The sequence below is a fragment of the Amblyomma americanum genome, chromosome 6, assembly GCF_052857255.1.
Source record: "Amblyomma americanum isolate KBUSLIRL-KWMA chromosome 6, ASM5285725v1, whole genome shotgun sequence".
In the NCBI taxonomy this organism is placed as follows: domain Eukaryota; kingdom Metazoa; phylum Arthropoda; class Arachnida; order Ixodida; family Ixodidae; genus Amblyomma; species Amblyomma americanum.
Genome location: NC_135502.1, coordinates 126,606,334 through 126,628,643, shown reverse-complemented (window position 1 = coordinate 126,628,643; position 22,310 = coordinate 126,606,334). Strand labels below are relative to the sequence as shown.

General features: G+C 51.5%; 1 protein-coding gene and 1 pseudogene across 3 annotated transcripts in view; both read left to right on the top strand.

The window, feature by feature from the left end:
- The window catches only part of LOC144094069 (uncharacterized), a 205,692-nt gene that overhangs the window by 113,985 nt on the left and 69,397 nt on the right, over positions 1-22,310 (top strand). The window lies entirely within an intron of this gene.
- On the top strand, positions 15,901-21,224 carry LOC144095503 (putative ATP-dependent RNA helicase DDX5; annotated as a pseudogene).

Genomic DNA, 22,310 nt, shown 5'->3' with positions numbered 1-22,310 from the left:
TCTACGTGCTTTTGAATTGTCTTGCATATTTCAAGTTTTGTAATCTTTCCCTGTACTTCTATTGACAGTTCCTCGCATAACAACAGCAAGTCCGACTTTGACAATTTCATAAGGTCCATGACAATGCCTTCTCCGCTTTGGCAATGCTATCTTCAAAATGTCGTGAGATTACCCTTTCTCAATTGACATACACTTCCCAGTGATTCTAGATTATTCTCTCAAAATCTGAAGCCTGGCGAATCCTATAGCAAAATGCCGAAACGCTTACCGGTTGAGAAATCACGATGTCGCACGGTCCATCCCACCGCTGCCACCAGTTGTTAGAGACGAGGGGTCCTTGAGTGAGCTGACTCTTTCAGCGCCGCAGGTCCCTTCTCCGAATGACGTTGTCGGACTTGGTTATGAAGGAAACTGCACAGGGGGTTTATTTTACATTATTTACGAGATTTTGGAACCCATTGGAGGGTGATGGGGGAAGGTCGGAGGATCTGAGAAGATCTGAGGATGATCGAGGATTCTTTTCTCACGGCACTCGTCGTCCGGTTTAAAAAGGGTCCGGTCCCTAGGATTCCCCAAATTCGAGGAAGTCTTCGCCAGGTTGGGCGTGGCCTAACTTGCGTTGTCGTACACACACACACACACACCACTTCACATAGGGACACGCCCCCCGTCACATGCCTCGCCGGAGAAAGAGGGTGCCGCTGGACAATCGCCCCCACCAGAGAGAGCGTTGTCTTCGCGTCCGAACGACAGTTTCTCACGCTCCAGCCGGACACGTCTTCCGGGAAGTCCGAAGGGGCGAGGCGCCGGCGAGCAGGCACAGTTGAAGGGGTGAGTCACCCCCTGCTCGGTTCTGGCGGTCGCAACTGCCTCCGGGCCGCACGATCTTCCGGGAACAATGTTGTTTACAAACGGCAGTGGAATCCTCCGTCTCGAATCCAATAAACCACGCGAGGACCGGGCCGTGGGAACCAAAATGCCTATCGCCGTGCAGGGACCCGGGCTGCAGGTGTCCTGGCTGAATACGCAGCTGAATCAGACCACCGGCTGTCGCCAGAAACTCTACACCCCCCAGTTGCGTCGCTCCGCTGCTTCTTCAGTGTCCCTAGGGGATGACGCGGACGCCCCCCCCCCCCCCCCCCCCCCCCCGTTTTTTTTCTCACCCTAATCAAGTCGTGGTTATTTATGGAAACGTTTGAATAAAGCAGAAAGGGGTGTTTTGGTGGCCACCTGTTCGTAACGGTGTAATTTTCGGTGACAACAAATTCGTTTGCTTGGGCGGAATCAAATCCATATTCGGTTACTACAAGCAGTGTATAAAGTAACACTTCCAAGAGGTCTTCAGTTGAAACTGCGCAACTGGAAAGGGGCTGCATGTATGCGAGACAGGTCTGAAAAGAGCTTGGGTGGACCCACTCCTGCTGCCTTCGACGTTGTCCAGGATGGATGGATACGGCTGAACCCTTACATCGGGCAGTGGCTCAAGCCACCTAGCCATGTCTTGTGAAATTTTACTCCTGTCTTGTTTTTGGCCACCAATCAGATAACCTTCGCTTGGTTACTTCTAACCTCTTAAAATCCACTTTCCCTTCACTATCCCTAAACCCCAATGCCTTGGGTAAGTCAGCCCCGCTGCCTTCCACTGTAGGGTGAAGCCCTTTACAGAGTATCAAGTGTTCAGCCGTTTCCTCCTCCTCTCCGCACGCAATGCACAAAGTGTCTATCTCCTGGTACCTGACTCTATACGTCTTAGTCCGCAAAAATCCAGTCCTGGCCTCGAACAACAAAAAACTTCCCCTACAATTATCCTAGATATTTTCTTTACAATTTCCTGTTTAAAGGTCCGGTATGTTTCCAGTGCCGATTTCGTCAGCATCCCTGTTTTCCACAAAGCTCTCTCTGTTCCTTTAACCTTTTTCTTAACCGATAAATGCTGATTTGCCCCCTTACTGCTGTCCAGATATTTGCTTGTCAATTTTCTAGTTCGCTTTCTCCATTTCGTGTCAACATTCTTTAGATACAGGTATCTGAAAACTTTCCTAACCCACCGCTTTTCCTCCATCCTTCTCAATCGTTCCTCAAATGTTATCTTACTGCTAGCCTCTCTGCTCTCGAAAGACGCCCATCCCATATCACCCTGTACCCCCTGATTTATTGTGTATTGCCATGTGCTCCCAAAGCTAACCTCCCTACTCCCCGTTGCCTAATTTCCAGCCTTGCTTGAACATCTGGCCTCATACACAGGACCGCATTCCCGAAGGTCAGGCTAGGGACCATCACCCCTTTCCAGATCCCTCTTACCACCTCATACCTATTGTAATTCCACAGTGCCCTATTTTTCATGACAGCTGCATTCCTACTAGCTTTATTCATTACATATTTTTCATGCTCTGTCAGACACTCAACACTGTTATTTATCCACACCCCAAGATACTTGTACTCATTCACTAGTTTTAGCACGAACTCCTGTATTCTATGCTCGCCGCCCTCTTCATTAAATATCATGACTGCAGATTTTTCCTTACTATACTTGAAGCCTAATCTATTTCCCTCTGTACTGCATGTCTAACAACTTCTGCAGGTCTTCCTTGTTGTCAGCCATTATCACTATATCGTCCGCGTATATTAGTCCCGGTAATGTCTGTTTAATCAATTCCCCTTGCTTGAAAAAAGATAGGTTGAAGCCTAGTCCGCTCCCCTCTAGCTTGGCTTCCAAACCTTGCAGGTACAACATGAACAACAAAGGGGACAGAGGACATCCTTGTCTAAGCCCCCGCTGTATCTCTACAGGCCCTGATACATTTTTTTCCCATTATATGAGCACTCTGTTGCCTCTATATATATCTTTTAAAAGATTAATTACTCCATTTTCCACATCCAATGTGCCCAATATGTCCCACAAATGCTCCTGAGTAACGTTGTCATAGGCTCCCCTAATATCCAGAAATGCTAGCAATAAGGGCCTATGTTCCTTTTCCGCAATTTCTATACACTGTGTCAATGAAAATAGATTGTCCTCCAACCTCCTTTGTTTCCGGAACCCATTCTGTAGTTCCCCTAACACCCCCTCGTTCTCCACCCAAGCCTGCAGTCTATCCTTTATAATTTGCATCACCACCCTGTAAACCACAGATGTCGCTGTTATGGGGCGATAGTTACTTACGTCTGCTTTGTCCCCCTTTCCCTTATATATCATGTTCATTCTACTTAATCGCCATTCATCGGGGACTTTCTCATCCACTATCATTTTGTTCACTACCTGTATTAATGTTTGCTTGGATTTTGGTCCTAATTTCTTTATCAACATAATCGGGATACCATCTGGTCCTGTTGATGTGCCACTAGGAACCTTCTTCTCTGCCCTTTCCCACTCTCCTTGCTCAAGTGAAGCTATTGCTGTAACCGGTCTATCCTCCTTCGATAAATTATGTACCACGTGCTTTGCTGAAAATTTTTCCGTCATCCTTGTTCCTATGTGTTTTATTGCTTCATCCCCTTCTAGTCGAATACCCTCATCTGTAACAATAAACCTTTGTTCTAGCCTAGTTTTATTACTCATTGCATTTAGATGTTTCCAGAACTTTGGGGCGGCTTTTCTATCCTTTTTATTTACTTTTGACATCCATTGGGCACCCTTTCTTCTAATTTTCTCATTAATCAAATAGGATGCGTCCCTTCTACACTTTATGAAGGTATCCCATTTTCTGTCTACTTCAACTTCTGGTTCCCCCCTCTTCTTGGAATATCTGTGTTCCCTGGATGCTTCCTTGCGCTTTTCTATTGCCCTCTTGACCTCCTCATCCCTCCAACTCTTGGGTTTGCATCTTTTCCCTTTTAGCTTTACTCGCACCTTAGCTAGCTCTAGCTCCAGTAATCGAGTTAATTTGGTATAAGTCCATTCTGTTTCACTATCCTCAAAAATTACTTTCTCGATTTGTTTGGCTGCTACTTCCAATTGCTTTTCTGAGTAAAAATTTCCCCTGATTGTTCATCTTGCTTCAGTCCTACATTGCTTTTTCTTCTGAAGCTCAACTTGATACGCTTGTGGTCACTACCTAGACTTCTGGAACCATCTTCATCTATGCTCATTACCCCTAATCTGTTATACATCCTCTGTGACATTAGTGCATAATCTATCGTCGAGTGCAGACTCCCCGCCTCCCATGTTATGAGCCCTTCACACTTCTCGGTGCTGTTGCATACAACTAAATCATGCCTGTCACACATGTCCTGCAGCATGCTTCCTGTCGAATCCGTGTACCCATCCAGGTCTTCTATGTGTGCATTCATGTCGCCTAATATAATTATCTCGCCCTGTCCTCCTAGCTCATCAATGTCGCTTGCAATACATTCTAACATTTTCCTGTTTTCCTCTTTGGCATTGACCCCTGTCCACAGGTATACAAAGCCAAGGAGTGTTTGCTTGCCTGCCACTGTTCCTTTTAGCCATAAATGTTCCCTGCATCCCAGTCTAACCCTTTGAAAATTCATACTTTTATGAATGAATGCCCCAATTCCACCTCCCTTTCTGCTGCCCTCTGTTCTATTGCAATATTCCCATGCGTAGTCTGGGTTACAGGGTGGTTGCTCCATGTCTCTAAGATGTGTTTCCGCTAAACCATATACCATTAATTCCTCCTGTCTTAACTGTTCTTCTATTTCCTCCCATTTCAGTCTATTCCTGCCACCTTGCATGTTAATGAGACCTATATCTGAATTAACTTGGCCCTGGCGCTTGCGTCTCTTTCTTCCCCTATGGTTCCATTGTCCGTTTGATCTTAATTCTTCCTTCTCTACACTGGTTCCTTCAGAGCTCTGGGTCCCCCCAAAAAAGCTGTTGCCTGGCGACCTATCCTACTACCCACCTTCTTGCCAGTGGCACCACCGTAGTGGATGCCATCCTGTGCAAAAGGGTGGGGCCTAACCTCGTGCACTTCCCTGTTCACCTCCATCACCTCGTATCTTAGTCGTCGACTCAATAGCCTAATTACCCGATTAGTCTCCACGACCCTCCTTTCCGTTTCGCGAGCCTGCCTCTGGACCTCTGGGATTGTGCATATGGTCACATGCACACTCTCAGAGGCCTCTCTAAGCCTACGCATCCCCACCTCCAACTGCGTCTCAAGATTCTGGCTCCTCCCCTGCAGTACATCATTGAGACCAGCATGGATGACCACAAGGTGTTCGCCATCCATGCTGCCCACCACCACCTCCCGTGCTCTGGCCATTGCATCCACCATGCACTTTCCCGACTGAGCCTCCACCTGCACCCGCCTGTCTGCCTTCACTGCCGTCAGAACGCCTCCCTCAACCCTCGCTACATTCGAGTCCCCGACCACCAGAACTCCCCTGCGCCCCAAACGACGGCCGGGCACGAGCAAAACAAGTCAACAACGGGAGGTGGCGAGGGAGGGATGGAAGACCGCGAAGCGAACGAACGTGTGTCGATCCAGTCGGGAGGAAGAGGGGGCGAGTAAAGGCGGGTACACCTTGTGTTCGCTCTCCCACCGCTGACGTCAGGGGAGTTTGCATGGCTGGTTATTAATAATAATAATAATAATAATAATAATAATAATAATAATAATAATTGGTTTTTGGGGGAAAGGAAATGGCGCAGTATCTGTCTCATATACCGTTGTACACTTGAACCGCGCCGCGCCGTAAGGGAAGGGATAAAGGAGGTAATGAAAGAAGAAAGGAAGGAAGAGGTGCCGTAGTGGAGGGCTCCGGAATAATTTCGACCACCTGGGAATCTTTAACGTGCACTGACATCGCTCAGCACACGGGCGCCTTAGCGTTTTTCCTCCATAAAAACGCAGCCGCCGCGGTCGGGTTGAACGAGCGCTCAGCCGCCGATTGAAATTCAGAAAAGCGTCCGGGCGGCGCCGTTTTGCGTCGCGGTGCTTTTGCGTGACTGTGCCCCCCCCCCCCCCCCCCCCCCCCCCGCACGCCCTTCTCTTGCGCGTTCTTCTTCTGGGCCCGTATTTAGCGAAGGCGCGCGGTGGCGCCGCGATGCCCCTTCGTCCAAGGTCTGCCCCGCTCCGCCTTATTTATCGCTTTGTTTTCGCCGGGCACGTCTCTCCCTTCTCTCGCTGTGCACCGCGCTGACCCCCTCCCCGGGGGGGCTCTGCTCTACGCGTAAGAATTATGCCGAGAACAGCCTCCTTGCGCACGGAGCACCCCTGAATGTGTGATGCGCTGTTGCGAATGCACCCACTGGAATGCGGCCGGTTTCACAGCGCCTAATGACGTAACGCGGGGGGGGGGGGGGGGATTTTTCTTTATACGTTTTCTTTGTGCTTTACCTAGAGCGAGCTCAAGTTGGGCATTTGCGAAGTGCGTTCTTGGTGTAAGAAACCGGGAGATTGATTTCAGCGATTTCGAGAGGGGGGACGGGGGGGGGGGGGGGGGGGAGGTCTTCGGCGAGTTGCACAATCCGGTAGCGGCGCTGTTTTTTTCCGCCCGTGGGTGGTCGTTCCAGTAGAATCTAAAAACTCAATTGGTCTCAGCATAGCGCACAAAGTCAGTGAATTCGCTCTGTCCATCGCTGCCGTCCAACAGTTGCATCTACTGGCGTATGCGCGTAGTGAGCTTGCAGGGGTGGCGCTTCGATTCGCTGTCATTCTCGGCACCCGCTCAGTGGACCTGAACCCGGAAATGCTGCCGTAGCTTGCGCGCTGTGAATTTCCGTCGCGCGTGTTAGAAAATTCGTTGATCTGCGTCCATTTTACTGCTTGCTTGATCTACAGACTAATTATTGGCGTCATCTGGTTGACCGGCCATCCGGCGTGATGGTATTAGCACGAGACAAATATCGTGGCGAGTGGCATATGGGGAACGAAAAAATGGAGGAGGGGTGGGGGGGGGGTTGATGAAAAAACTGGCGGTGGTTTAGCTCTGATTATGATTAAACCTGGAGTGACGCGATAGCTACAGCTGGCCGAGTGAAACATGGTCACGTGACCAACCACGTGATCAGCCACGGCGCCGCGCTCCCGGCAGCTGCTTCGCACCACGTGACCAATCACGTGACAGCGTGGCGACGCAGCCTCAAGGTGGCAGCGCTGGCGCCGCCACGCTGAAGGCTCGAAATGCTACCGTAATGTAGCTATCGCTACAAAACAGTATCGCTAGTGGTCACCTGAGCGCATGGTCTAGTACGCAAGGAACGGTACTTTCTTGCGTGCTGTGCGTGGCGTGAAAACTGTGCAGAAAGTTGACATCTGAGACCACGTGCTACGTTCGGACTGAAGGTGCACTCCTGTATGATCTCTAAGCGTGCACTGCTATCATCAGGTGGGCAGTTGAAGACGACTCGCGCTCGGAAAGCACGCTTAGCTCCGGTCCTCTGTATCGCCGCCGCGAGGGAGAGTCTTGGCTGCTTTGCGCCGCACCGGGCGACTGCTTCGGATCGGTCGCGTAGTTTTTTTTTCTCTCTATCTCTTTAGCAACTGAAGTTGAGCAAAGAATGCTTTGACCCATCCAGAGAGCCGAAGACGGATCATACGCCTTTTTTTACCGCGAAAAGCTGCATCTGCACTTATTATAACATCCTTACTGTCATTCCTTCCCTGTTATGTGGAATGATTGTTTCTTTGCAGTGTCGTAGTTTGCACTGACCTGTCGGACGCCTTGCTAAGTGGCAGCTGAAGAATTTGCGACGAGGCTGAAGGAATCAGATGTGTGAAACGCAAAACATGCCAAGTCTTTTCGTGCTATCGTTTGACTTGGTCACGTAATCGCCGAATTAAGCCGCGAGGGCGTGGGCGCAGTGATGACGTCATGTACGGCGGCGCTACATTTCCAGGGTAGAAACGTTTGCTCGAAGGAAGAAACCACCGAATGTGCCACCGAATGTGCAGCTCACAACCGCATCGCGCGACGTACGGCAGGATGTTGCCGAAGGCAGTGGAAATAGTATCTGTAGTCTTGCAGGAACGGCGTCATCACCGAGCTTCTAAGCACTTCTCCGACGCAGTGAATAGCAGCCCGAAGAAAGGCCGCCGTGGTGGCTCGGTGGTTATGGCGCTCGGCTGCAAACCCGAAAGACGTGGGTTCGATCCCGGCGGCGGCGGCTGCATTTCGATGGAGGCGAAATTCTAGAGGCCCGCGTACTGTGCGATGGCAGTGCACGTTAAAGAACCCCAGGTAGTCGAAATTATCCGGAACCTTGCACTACGGCGCCCCTGATAGTCTCAGTTGCCTTGGGAAGTTGAGCCCCCATAAACCAGTAGTTGCCCGAAGATAGCAGTGAATTTAATGGGCGATTGCGTCGCCATTTTAAATGCTAGCGCAGCAATACTTGGCATGGTATACCTAGAAGCTGCATGCATTCAAATCCTTGAATCTCGTCGAATTCTTAGAAAAACCAAAAACACCAAAGCTTCGTAAAAGCATTATAAAACCGACCCCATCCCTTAACAGGTACGAGCAGTATAAGTTCCCTGTGGCCAGCCCAGGAGCTCTAATCATCGGTTTTGCCGCCGCACACCGTCCTGGTTGCACTGACGCCGCGCATGAATCAAACCATATCCCGCGATCCCCGTTTCATGTTTGTCTGCGGCGCGTTTCCGTCATGGGTCTGCTTGCGGATGCGCTGGTTCGGTTGCGTCGAGCCATCAGTCACGTGCCAGCGCTGCTACTGCTGGGGCGTTAACGTTCAAGCTGCATGCAGGTGTCCAGCTGTGTGTACAGCTTCAGGTGCGACGCGAGCAAAAAGCTGTCGTGGCTGGGGCCATTCTTTCTGCTGCGGAGCACGTAGCCGCGCGAAGCCTTCCTCCGTGCGTGCTGCGGCGATAGCGCCCGTCTTTGGGCGGGCTTGCAGCGGCGCTGAATCGAAGCGCGGTGTTGTTCGCACCGTGAACTGTCAAGGCTGAGGCTACGATAAGGTTGGCGCGCGAGGGGCCACTGCACGCGCTTTCGTCCGCGTCGGTCGTGTGATAGGGTGGTGAAAGTTGCTGCGGCTTGCCGAATGCCACCCGACGGCCTGCTGCGGTCACGTCAGAGCTCCGCCCAGAATTTTGCCGTTAAAAATTCTTTTGTGAGTCATTCTGGATGTGTTGATGAATGCATTTGTCGCTGAAGAAGTACGATTTCAGCCACCCGATTGAAACCTGTGACGTCAGTGGGTAAAGGGTCTTCGCGGTCGCCATATTCGTTTTGAATGCCGGAGTAGCGTTGCCTCTGACATTCGCGTAAGAAAAAAAAAAACTATTGACGTCATTACGCTTTGCTTGTCAAAACGGCCGGTGCTGGCGGCACCTGTATTTTATTTTATTTTTTTACCTTTCCCAGCTTGTAACATCATCTTTGTCGTTAAAATACGATATAATCAGCCACTACTGGCTAACTTCATCTTGTCCGCTGGTTTGCTGTCGTGGCTTCTCACTTGTTTAGCCCTACAATGTATCACAGTCCGGCCAGGTCGTGGAGGCCAACAGATGTTGGCGCCGCCTCTTTATAGCTTGTATTTCTTCACAACACATCTCAACAAATCCGGCTGGAGCTCATCTGGGCACCGCGAATGGCGTGACAATCCACTGAGCTACAAATTGGGGCCCAATCAGAGCGCCCGGTTTCTGAGGCATGGGCGAAGCGGGGAGTCTGGCAACTTGTATGACCGAATAATAGCTCTGGTAGCTCCGCAAGGTGACGCCATATTTGTCGTCATGGCTGACAGGGAGCAGTTGCGTGTGCAGTGCGCGACTCGTAAGCGTGTCCCCAGCTGCGTTGATAAACGCGTTAGCGACTCATTCGCGTATGTTTCCCCACTCGAGCATGGTGTCGGCGCCACGGTTCTGGCGGCATCCACCAGCTGTGCGTCCCTTCGACTGCGAGGCTCGGTTGAGCAAGCGTGCGCGGCCATCGGCTTGTGACGAGGACAGCTGCACTTTCGGAATGTGCGCCACGAGCGAAGTGCAGCCGCTCGATGCTAATCGTGCCCGTGCCTCCGCAGTCTCTCGTTGACACCGGTCACGCGCGCTGGGTGTGCATGCGAATGCGTTTCGACGTATATACTGAACTTTGCGTTGATTCAGATAGATCAACCTGAGCTGCTGCGCGTCATTCGACTCGATAGATGAAAAAGGCGACCAGTGTCCAAATTTCCAAGATTTCATTGGCGAACTGTAAGGATGTCGTGTTCATTCCCTCAAAAATCCCCCCCATATTTTGTCTTCTCATAACCCGTAGAATAAAAGAGCCCACAGCGTCGCCTGCCCCATCCGCCCTGGCGCTGTGTAGCCCCCATACCTTTCAACCAGACCGAGACTGGAATGGCTTGCCCACCGAACGTGCCGCCACGATCGACCCACTAATGTGCAATCGGATCACCGAAAACCGTTAATCGTGTTTTCTAATGTGAGGGCATTAGAGTTCTCTGGGACGGAAGGCCGGACTTGTTGGTAACTCATAGTGTACGGAACATGTGCAGTAAAGGACACGGACGCAGAAAAGAAGCATCAGAGTTCTCAAACCAAAACTCCACCGATGTCCAAGACGAAAGTCGCTGATTGGTCGAGAGGTCACGTGATCATGTGCCGTTGTCACGGGTTCGGTGTTCACGCGAACTCATCCCCGAGTAACGACAATAAGGGGGTGGCCGTCCGATGCCCGGCGTAGCCGGTAAGCAAACGCAGTGAATGAGACAGAGGCGTGTTAAGATATAACAGCAACAAAACAGCGTTTATAGATTCGATACGAGGAATACGACAGCTTTTACAGGAGAGGAATGGAAATTTTACAAGACAATTACTACGGGCTGCGGAAAAACCCGCATCGCATTAAATGCACTCAATTAAGTTATACATTTCAATAAGAGATTGTCTGCAGAGATCACGACGAAGGAGCGAGTCAGTTGAGAAGAAAGTTGAGAAGGGGAGCGAACATGCAGTTGACCGGGGAGCGTGGCGGCAGTCCATCCACAAAGACGCGGGCTGCGCGCCTTCAAGGATGCGGTACAGCGGCTGGGGGTCCCGGGAGTGCGTGGCGGCGGCTTTCCCTCCGCGGAGCGCACCGAAGCTCGTGCTGTTGCTGATAGGAAGAAGGAAAAGGATAGTGTACAGGCCTGCCTACTGGCTCAAGCCGAGCCACGCTCGCTGCCGCGTGCTGAAAGTAGAGGGCCTCGCGCCCGTTTGGCCCCTTCTTAAAGGCTTAGGTCGTTAGCGGACGAATGACTCGGTGTGCGAAAAAAAAACACACCAAAAACGCACCAAGTAGTTCTCACACAAAAAGGGAGTCACGTAGGCACTCACACTTGGACACTGTATGGCCGCCATCTTGAAGTAGGAAGAAAATTACGAATGCACAAAAGCAGCTAGCTCAAGGCTTTGGCAGCAGTAGGGGTGACTTTGAGCTGGTAAGAAATAAGAGATGGACAGAACAAGCAGAACGTACGCCCCCGCACGTGCAGTGCGAGGGGGTTGCACCACTCGAAGAAACTACAACCGAAACAGCCTGCACGTACGCGTGCTCTTCCACAGACACATAGAGGCTGCATCGACATACGTGTGTGTAAAGAAACGCGGACACATCAGTTTTATGTAAGCACAAGTGAATCAAAAAATGCCGCCCCTTCTGTGACAGCCGTCATCACAACCTGGCCACCGGGTTGTGAGCAACCTTGTTTATGACGGCAACCTATTAGAGATGTATGCAATGTCGGCACTACTACTGCAGCTGGAAGTCTGAATATGATGACCGAAAATTTCAACTAAACTGACGCTAACACGCATAGAAGTTGTGACGGACAAATGAGAAATCTAAAGTGTCGCATTCCACTCTCCTTAGTTTTTGCTCCATTTGTTTTTGTTTGCGTACCTTCGACCTTTGAGGGATGTTAACGAGTGAATGAAGAACGCAAGGCCGACAAGAAGCGAGGCGGGGAGGGCTCCTTACACGGTCGCCTAGCTTTAACTTGGGAGGCCTTGGGGCAAGGCTTTTCCCTTTCGGTAACTGCTTTCAGCGGTCTGGCGGGGGCAGCGCACGCAGCGAAATACCGATCGCGCGTCAATGCGCTGCGTCTTTTTGCCTCGTCTTCGTGGAACTGCGCTCGCGGCCGTGCTGTGCTCTCTGGTTTGTAGAACGCGAAGTGGATGACTGCGGCTGCCTTATTTTTTTTACGACAATGGCTGCTTCCGAGTTCAGTTCTGCCGGGTTCTGCCTGTGCTGTTTTCTTTACCGACTTGGATCATGCGAAACTCGTCGTAGGATGCACATTTTGTAATCCGGCACTAAATACAGCTTTGAGGCTGTCAGACTGTCACGACCCTTGCGGCGCCCAGGTGAACTCCGCTGGTCTGCTGAAAACCCGGTTTGGCTGGGAAAAGTTGTGCGACGTGCGCCATCTGAAGCCCGTGAGCTATACCGCAAGTTGTGGCCGAATTTTGATTCCGAGGTTCCTAACTGGTACCCTTAAAGGGACACTGAGGAGAAATTGAAGTTGGCTTGTATCGATAGAATAGCAGCTCCTGATCACAAAAACGCCACTCTTACTGAAAACAAAGCTCTTGTAATGTAGAAAATAGCAAGAACCAAAATACAGGTATCGCAGCCACAGGCCAATCTCGCAAGTACAAGCGTGATGACTTCCTTGGAGAAGAGGCGCCACCTTGAAGGAATTTTCCTTACTTCATGGAAGCCACGAATCTCTGAGGCTGGCAAAGAAAGGTTGCGCACCGCACCGCTAGCCGTCAGAAATCACGGAGTCTGCGTTTACGTCACGTATCACGTCACTCCGTTCAGAGACGTCATAAGAGTTGCCGTGGCGTCATAAGAGTTCCCTGAGTTTCAATCAGAGCGGCGGGAAAAACTTTTTGATCTTCGAATCCAAATTTCTTTGAAATAAATGCATCTTTCGCGCCCGGACAAGCGGCAACAAAGCCATGAAATGCCGAACTGTCAGATTTTGCTAACAAAAAAAAAAATGATAGAGTGCTCCTCAGTGTCCCTTTAAGGAACCGCACTGTGCTTCACTCTCCGATGCCATAGCGTCAAGTGACCGCATTCCCACTAACGTGCAGTGTGGGCATTTCTCTACAGTCAGTCAGCGTTTGCTCTGTGACGTCATAACCCCACGTTAACGTGCCATGCAGGCCGGTGTACGGGAAAGATGACAGCTGCTGTTCTGAGATTTCGCATTCGTCCTTTATTCTTTTTTTAAAGCGTTAGTGGTGTACTCGTCTTTCTGCGGAAAAGCATATGGGTGAAAGTGCATCTCCTGCCTGCGCCCACCAGAAAAGACCACGCGACAGCGTAACAAAATATCGGCGGCGACATAAAATTCAAAGGCTATTGTAGTGGAAGCGAAAATTAAAAAAAAAAGACGTAAACGTAGAGCCAGTATTGCTGACGCAGCTTTGTTGTATCAAATCGAATGATTACCGTAAATTAAAAAATAAATTTTGCGACATAATGTAGTATAGTAGTAGTAGTAAAGGACTTCATTAACTGTGCCACTCCGATGGAGCATGAACTAGGGGTTGAGACCTCCAAGAGTGCTTCAGGATTCGTTGAAGCCAAGCAGGCGTGCAGATGTTTGCCCCGGTGCTCGGCTTCAACGGCGGTCGCCAGCGGTGATGGCACCGTAATAACAGGAACCGCTTGGGCGACGCCGGAGCAGCATCTCTTGGAGGCTGTCACGTGCCGCCTTTCGGTTCTGAATGACCGCGCAGACACCCGTGCAAAGACACGCGAGCCTTTCTCTTGACGAACGGCGCTCGTGAGTTGTGCCTACTCCTTGGCGGTGTTTTTCTTCGATCGCGTGAAGGAGGGCGAGAATTGGAGCAGTTTAGCCGCACCTGCAGAGAAGAGAGCCAACAATGCGGCGCGGTTCTGCTCTGCTCGAATGCACCGCCGGTGAGAAAAGGGCGATGTGTCCGCATGCTGCACGCGCGCCGGCCCCGCTATTTCGACGGCGCGCTACAGCGGCCAGGAACAAAGGGCATGCCGCTGCACGTGCGCCGCCTTCTTCTTCTCGCGGTGCTTGCTGTTCTTGTTTCCGCGGCGGCGGTTGTTGCAGTGGCCGATATTGCAGCGCGGCTCGGTCGAGCGGAGCTGTCCAGAAATGCGGCTCGCTGATGCGGTTAAGGACATTCCAGGCATTGCTTTCCTAGCAGCCGAATACAAGCCAGCGGGCACTCAGCTGCCGCGTTTTTATTACAGCAGGAGCCGTCTATCGGACACCTTCTGCCGCCGATCACCTCTACCCCGTGATCAGCCCCCGTGCATGCAGCCCCCACGTGTCTCGCGCCCCGTGCAGCCTTAGTTGTACGCGTCCGTGTAGGCGTTATGTGACGCTTTTGGGAAAGGCGTGGTAGAATACACTTGGTGGACACTTGGACCGTACAGGATGGAGTGGAAGGGGCAGAGGATTAGGTAAAACAAGAAATGGACTACGTCGCCGAGTTTCCTGACTTGCGCAGCATAGCGTGCTTAGTCAGTTTTAATTAGCATATAACTGGGTACGGAGCAAAGGATAGGAAACTTCCATATATACACGCTGTCCAGCCAATACAGACGGCAGCGCCAATTCCTTCCATAGCGGGAGGAGGGAAGTCGTCATGACAACAACATCCAGCAGGAAAAAAAAAATCATCCCCTAGTGGGGGGTTCGTATCACCTCCGGCCAAAACAGAGCGGCTTCGCATCTCGCTGCCGTAGTCTACCACCATCGCCGCTCTTTCTTCTTCTCTCTATTGGCTTTATTTCCCAAAGCAAAATACGTACTGCATGAATTCGAAATGTGAGCTGGTTTACGGACAACTGGTCTCGCTATAAATGATTAAAGTTTGTCCCAATGGGATCCGGTTTTTGGCAGTGTACAGAATGTCGATCGTGTGTCGTATGATACGCTAATGCTATTCGGTTTAGATAGCGTGTGGAAGCGCCGAATAGCTGTTCGGCTGATGTCAGAGACATTCGTGAGTATTTGGCGACTCTTTTCGTCAAATCTTGGATGTTTTGAACGAAGTGTAAAGTGTACCGGAGTAAGTGGTGAATTTGGCCACCGCCGCAGCCTATCGTGCTGCGTGCATGCGCAGGAACCATTCACTTTTAAGCACCACTTCTCTAGCTTCTAGTCACCAATTGCGCTGGAGTAATAGAAAACGAAACTAACAGGAGTTTCCTATTCTGCTGACGGAGCTTTCTAAGGTCAACCTCTGCTTCCAGTAAACTGCACCGAAAGGAGGTCGCGGGCTGTCGAGCCTTGCTGTTAACGTGATGCATATTTTCCAGTTTGCATCTGCATTTCTCCGTTCGTCGAACGGACAGAGCTGGGCTTCGCGAGTCTTGACGAGCTCATATGGCATCCAACACTTTATGATAAAAGAAGCTCGTCTGGGCGTGACCAGCTTTCGAGTTTGGGGTGTTCGAATGAGGATCCAGTCGCGGATATAATGGGGGCGGGGGCGGTGGGGGGGTCTTTCCTAGCGAGAAATTTTCGTTCAGAAAACAGTGGCTTACAATTTTTTTTTTCGGCGCTGAGAGTCAGTTGTCCTCATCTCTGGTCTTTGTACCCTGCATAGATGCATCGCGTCGCTTCATTCCGCCATGGTCACGTGTGTTATTTTCAATCTGATTTCGTGTGAAGACTGGTTGATTCCTGTGCTTCGGAGATCCCTGGCGAACCGAGCTGCTTCACTGATAACTACTCTTCCCTGCCTTCTTGCCGGCTCCATTTGTGGGCACCGGTGGCCACAAGCGGAGATCCATTTCTGTCGCCCAGTGGTTGGAGCACCTGTTGTCTGGTTTTCCTGTTCTCCAGAAGCGGCGTCCGGCGCGCAACGAACGCGAAAAAGGTAAGAAGCGCGCGCGCGGCGCCCGGTGAAGCAGGGGAGAGGAGCGGGGGGTTGGGGGGGGGGGGGGGGGGGACATTAAGCCTCAGGACATCATCATCATCAAAAGGGGCAGGGTGTTTAAGGCGAAGCCCGACTGAAAGCGGTGGAAACTCTACCCGCAAAGGACATCTAGCAACCTTCAAAATGAATGACGCCAATGGCATCGGCGGCCTCAACGGCATGGAGGACATGGAAGTAGTGAACGCCTTCTCGGACCATCCTGCGTCCACGGACGATCAGAACACGTTCCTTGAACAGGTGACCCACATGCGTGCCTAGCGGAGCAGGCTATATCCCGGATGCCGCCATATCTCGCCGAAGCCGGAGTGCCCGAGTCTTGGGCAAGAGCCAGGCAGACCTTGCCATTCGCCAGCCAAACTGGGGGCAGATCGCACCCCAGCCGTCCGAGAACTCCTGCGAGGAGCACTTCGACGGCACGGCGCTCGGCCGCTGAAGGGGACGCCTACCGGGAGACCAACGGCGTCGTAGTCCAGGGACGCGTCGTGCCCAAGCCGCTGGTACGAAGCCAACTTCCCCGATAGCGTAGTGCAGAGGATTGAGGCGGCCCACTGCTGGCCCATTGCGCTCAGTCAACGTGCTGGCCGCCGTGCAGAATGGTGGTGGCAAGACGCTCGGCTACCCGCAATCGCCCACGTCCTCCGCCAGCCGCCCCTGTACAGCCAAGTAACGGGCCCCTCGTCGTCGGGCTGCATGCTTCCGACTCGCGAGCTGGTTGAAGAAGTTGAGCGCGTGGCAGCTGACTTCGAGAAAGGCGCGGGTGTTCGCAGCGTCTGCATGTTTTCGGGCTACTGCAAGCAGCGGCAGCTGAAGAAGCAAGCGAAGCCGTACGAATGTGCATCGCAACAGCGGTAGTGGTTTATTTAAAAAAAAATTAAGAAAACGTTGCTGGCCGCGGCAGTTGCTATCTAGTATCTAATATCTTAAAGGGGCTCTGAAACAACTTCCGAGGAGAGGACATCAACTTGCTTAATCACTACATTGTGTTGTCATGAACACTTGAGCCAAATAATACACTTCTACACGCAGCAGAGGACCCGTGCACAATCACGCGTCAAAGTTGGCGAGCCCTTCCCTGGGACGTTTTCGTGCTCAAAGCCTCCTCCGCCGCTCGCATCTACGTATACATGTTGAGAGGTGGCCATTGGTTAGATTCTTTCAGACGTCAGGCAGCTACCAAGGCCGCGGCCCATAAGCCGCGTAGCTCCGGCGGGCCAGGAAGCTCCGCTGCCGGAAGTGGGGCCAGCGGAGGAGCGCCGACCTTCCAGCGTGCAAAAAGTGCCGAGAGTAGAGGGAAAGGCGCGAAGACGCTGAAATTGAAATTTAGACTACAGATAACGCTGTTTCTACAAAGCGCATTGAAAAATTCTTCCCGGACAATATTCGTGATTCGGCGTGCTTTAACATCCCAGGCTTACCGCAAAGTTATTTGACCCTCTTTCAGAGCCCCTTAACGAGCTGCAGCCGGCGGAGGTGAAAGGGAGAGGATAGCGCGGAGGAGTATAGAGGGGAGCGATGGCGAGAGCGTACGGGGGAGAGCTTTGTACACTGTTTACAAAATGCATAGATCAATCAAGTTCCGCCTTTTGGCTTTCATTTTAGGGGGAAAGGGGAGCCTCCGTCGCAGCACTGTGCTGGTTCTGGACGCAGCAGACCGCTTGGTGGCGATGGGGTTCTAGCGGGCAGTCCGCACCATTGCCGCCCTCATCCGGCCAGTCAGTCGGACACTGGCGTAGGCGGCTTGCCGTTCATTGGACGTGGAGCACCTTGCCGATGCGCTGCTTAAGAATTTCATCACAGTAACCATCGGGGCGCCCCTGTATCCAGCGGGTAGAGCAGATCGTCCAGGTCTGCGAAGAAGACGGAACGTGAGCTGGACTTGGCTCTTCCAGCCAGGCACGGCGTCCATCCTGCCACCGACGCGGAGCATGACCTCGAAGGACGTATAGCGTCGTCGTGAACTTACCGGCCAGCCCTCTCGAAGGAGGCCCGTCGGGTCAAGCACGCTGCGCGCTCCGATGGAGCTGGCCGGGCGTATGCCCTTCTAGCACCTGACGACGGTGGCACAAATGACCTGGAGGGGAGCGACGCTCGAAATTTGGACGGGGTTGTCATTCTGATGTGTGTTTTCGAGTAGTGCACATTGGGCCAAGGTCGCCTACTTAGAGCGGACGGGTTGCACCAGCTCACCGTCGAGGCAGCGCGAGAGGTCCCGCTGTCCAGGGGTGCAGTCGGCTTCCGGTCAAGCTTGACAATTTATTTGGTCACACCGTTATAGATGGGCGTATAAATTTGCCTACCAGTAGAATTTGAACGGTCTGAGCTTGTATATATCTGCTAAGGACGCTCGTGTCGTTTACAGGACGCGTGGGCATTTTCGGCCGTTGCTATTCTTGGCGTTGGAGATACTGGTTGGCTGCTGCACTTTGCCACGTCCCGTTGTGTTCGGCGTGCTGTTTTTCCCTTTCCTCGCCACGCTTTCGGTTCCGAGGTGTCGTCAGCGCGTATTTTGCACAATGATCCGCATGGCCTCGGTGAGCATGGTCGTGCAAAGCGGTGATTGAGCAGTCAGTCGGTAGCGTGATGAGTTCGGCCAGCGCTTTCAGAGTTGTACTCTGGAAAGACACCATACGCTTCCGGTGCACCCCGTCAGGTTCGCGCTTTCAGAGGCGCATAGACATAATCCCTCAGACTGTCACTGAGTAAACCTCATGGCAGCTAGCAAAATATTTATTGGACAGTGATATAGAAGCGATAACGTTTGATTCACCTATGACGTCCCTAATAATTGATTGCGAACTAAGAGAGTATCTCAAGTAAAAAAAAAAAGTATCCATTGCATGAACTTATTGGAACGCACCCTCAGGTTTGAAGCAGCGAGCGCGGTCCTATTGTTTAAAAACATTCCTTTTGGATATCACATGATCGCGCAATCGCCGCTTAATCAGACTCTTAATAACCAGTCGGTGAGTTGATTCGATTGCCCCGATTGCTGCCCGAGAGAGGGAGAAATAACTTTATTGAGGTGAAAGCTTGCTTGAAGAGCGCATCCTCACTTCATGCGCCTGACCCAAGTAAGGAGTTCGTGCTCGCAACCGATGCTTCGGACTACGCGGTGGGTGCCTGCCTTGCCCAGTGCGATGACGAGGGCCGCGAGCAGCCTATCGCTTTTCTGAGCAAAAAGCTAAGCCCGGCTCAGACCCGCTGGGCGACTATCGAGAAGGAGGCCTATGCCATCATTTGGGCATTAGGGCGACTTGAAGTCTGGTTGTGTGGCGCACAAATTAGGGTCATAACGGACCATAACCCGCTCAAATATTTGACTCTGAGTAGTCCGCACAGCGCCAAGCTGACACGCTGGGCACTCGCTCTGCAGAGATTCGATATCCGGGTCGAGCACAAAAAGGGGGAGCAAAACGCTAATGCCGATGCAACGTCGCGACTCGTAGCTGCCAACTAGAGGCGTGGGGGTATCCGGGGCCTGGAGTTATGTCATTTATGGAGGTGTACCCTGAGGCTTTGGCAACGCATATGGTTCGGCAGCGGCAGGTGGTGCTTCTTCGGCTCCGGGCCCGCGGCACGTTGGTCTGTTTCGGTTTTCTGTGTGTGCTTCATTCCAAGATGTTATGCAGCACACTTGGTGGGGAGGTGTCGTGCGCGGCTGGCTTGGACACATCCGGAGCCTCAAGTAATCACGTACGGAACGCCGCCTGTATGTGGACAAGAGTGCGTACGCTGTGATCCATTTCCTTTTGACTCCACATGGAACTAACGAGTCAAGCGGACGGCGACGGAGGGGAGTTCGGGGTGCGCAGACGACCCAGCTTGGCCGGGCCCCACTGTTCGCAGCCCGCTCCGAGAAGCAGCAACGAAGGCGCGTCGCCTTTCATCCCTACCGCGGCGACGCTGCCCAAGGCCATTACCCGGGCGGCGGTCGTTCAGTGTGTGGCTAGGAGGCAATTTTGAAGACGCGTTCCTCATGTTCACTGTGAGCGCTTATCAGCTCCATATGACTGCCAGGCACTTCCTGTACACGTGGGGCATCAGGAAGAATTGGGGAGCGATGGCGCCTTAAGTGGCACGGCTTTCGACAATCTGTGCGGCCCTCGCATGCTCCTTAAGCGAGTAATCTTGCCGCCCCGCGGGGGGAGGGTGGAGTGATCCGAGAGGGGAATTGTTAGTATTCGTGACAATGGGCGTGTTTTACGCTCCTCTGTCTCTTTTTCAATGTGTTTTCCTCTCCCATGTGTTTTATTGGATGTGTTTTCCTTTCCCCGGTCCTTGATTGGATGCGTGCTTGTGTTTTGACCTAATTGGTTGGTGTCCCCACTGAGGGCGGGGACTTAGGGATTAAAAGAAGACGTTTTGGTGGGACCGGGGGTTGATTTCGTCTGGTCACTCTGCGGATCAATCACTATGTACATAGTTGTTCTCCTTGTTGTACCTTCCGTTCTGTCTTAGCTATTTTATGTGTGATTAAACAGTTTACTTCCTGAAGTTCCACGAGTAATGTGACTGAGCAAGTTTAGAACCTCAAGACGTCGGCATCCAACAACTTCTACCTTTCCCCTTCGGGCTGACATCAAGGAAGAGAAAGGGGTAAAAGGAACACAACTACCCGGTTTAATTAGAAACCTTAAAGGGCAGCTGCACCACTTTTTGAGAATTTCGCTGTATTCAAGGATTCAAACCTACATAGACAGTAGGTAAAGCATGCAAAGTGCTTTTGTACTAGCATTTAAAATAGTGACGGAATCGACAATTTAGTTTTGCTGTTCTCCTCGAATCCCCGGAGGAATGCGATGAAGTTGAGTGTGACGTCACGGGAGGTATGATCTCAAGTTACCGCTGTCCTCAGCCACACCCTTCGGTGCCTCGTCGGATGCTGCCAAACAGCGCGCGGCGGGCTTTTCCTTCGGTGGCGTTGATTTTTTTCCTTCAAAGCAAGCGTTTATGCGTTTGAAACTACCGATGCCTTCGATGACGTCATCACCCCCCCCCCACACACACACACACACACACACACACACACCTAGCGCTGTGCGCTGCGGAGAAGCTTGAAGACTGTCGCGATATTAATTGGGGATTACGTCACCTTTTCAACTGCTAGCCTAAAGGGACTTGGCATGCATTACCTGCAAGTCTCACACATTCGACTCTTTTAAGCTGGTCAATTTTTAAAACATATACAGTTTCCCTTTAAGCGTACTGTGTACCTCGACACCGTTAAAGGGAGTCCGACTGCCCTCATTAGATGCAGTAGCTTCGCGATCCGAGAACAGGTCACAGTTTATCGGGAACACGAAATTCGTGGCCAGTGAAGCGACTGAGCAAGGGCGAATTTCTACTCGAATGAAGGTGCAGGGCCACTGCGGTACAATGCACTGTAAAAAAAAAAATGATGGCCTAGCTCTGTTAAGCCAGGTTATACGCGGCGAAAGCGCGGCGACATCTGGTTCGGAAGAGCTAATATATGAAACCCGTGCATTCACTAGACGTGCCTTTATTCATAATTAAACATTGATCCGTCGTGGCGGGCGCCACAGCATTTCAGGTCGCTACCCTTAACATTAGGGGTTTGCGCAATCGTCGAAGGCAGCATCAGTTACGGCATCTTTTAAACAATTGGGGTGTGAGTGTGGCAGCCATCCAGAAACCAAGCTGTTCTCTGATGAGGAGACTGAAGCTGCTGTCGAGCTTTTTTTTTTTTTTTCAGAATTCAATGTTATCATTAGTCACTCGGGAAGCTTGTCAGGTGGGTGCATGCCATTCCTGGCCCCTGTAAAGCAGAGTAATAGAAGGCTATTTTTCCTGTCATTAATCGACCATTTGTCCACGGATCGTAAACTTATGCTGTTGGGTGATTTCAATTGTGTTTGTAGGGATGAAGACCGAACAGTGTCAAGTAAGCGATATCACCCTAGTGCTTCTTTACTCACTGATTTGGCATGCGAATACAACCTGGTGGATGTTGGGCAGGATAAGGGACACCACATCCATCTCACTCATTATCAGTGCTCCTCTAGTGCTCGGCTTGAGAGGATTTACGTTTCAGCAGACATGTTATCCAGCGTTTTTTTGGTGACTGGGTGCGGTTACAGTGGTGATGCACAGAACACTACATTTGTGTGGCGTTCCCAATGGGAACCCATGCGTCGCGATAACCTTTTTCTTTCTCGAGAGTGGTGGAATCGGCCTTGTTCACTTATTCATGCGTCATCTTGTTTCACGTTTCTTTCTTTTTCAAATCTTCATTTAGTAGCTGTGCTTATTAGGCGTCTCAGTGCTCATTTGCCCTTCCTGTTCGCACCGACGGGAAACACTCGTGTGAGGAGCTTTTATGGGGATTCCTTAAGGAAGTTGCGGACACCTTCTGTTTCCTCACTGTGCGCTTTTCTTTAGACTACCTGTATAGCCTCTCCAGAAGGCAGATGACTCAGACACTTACAGATTATT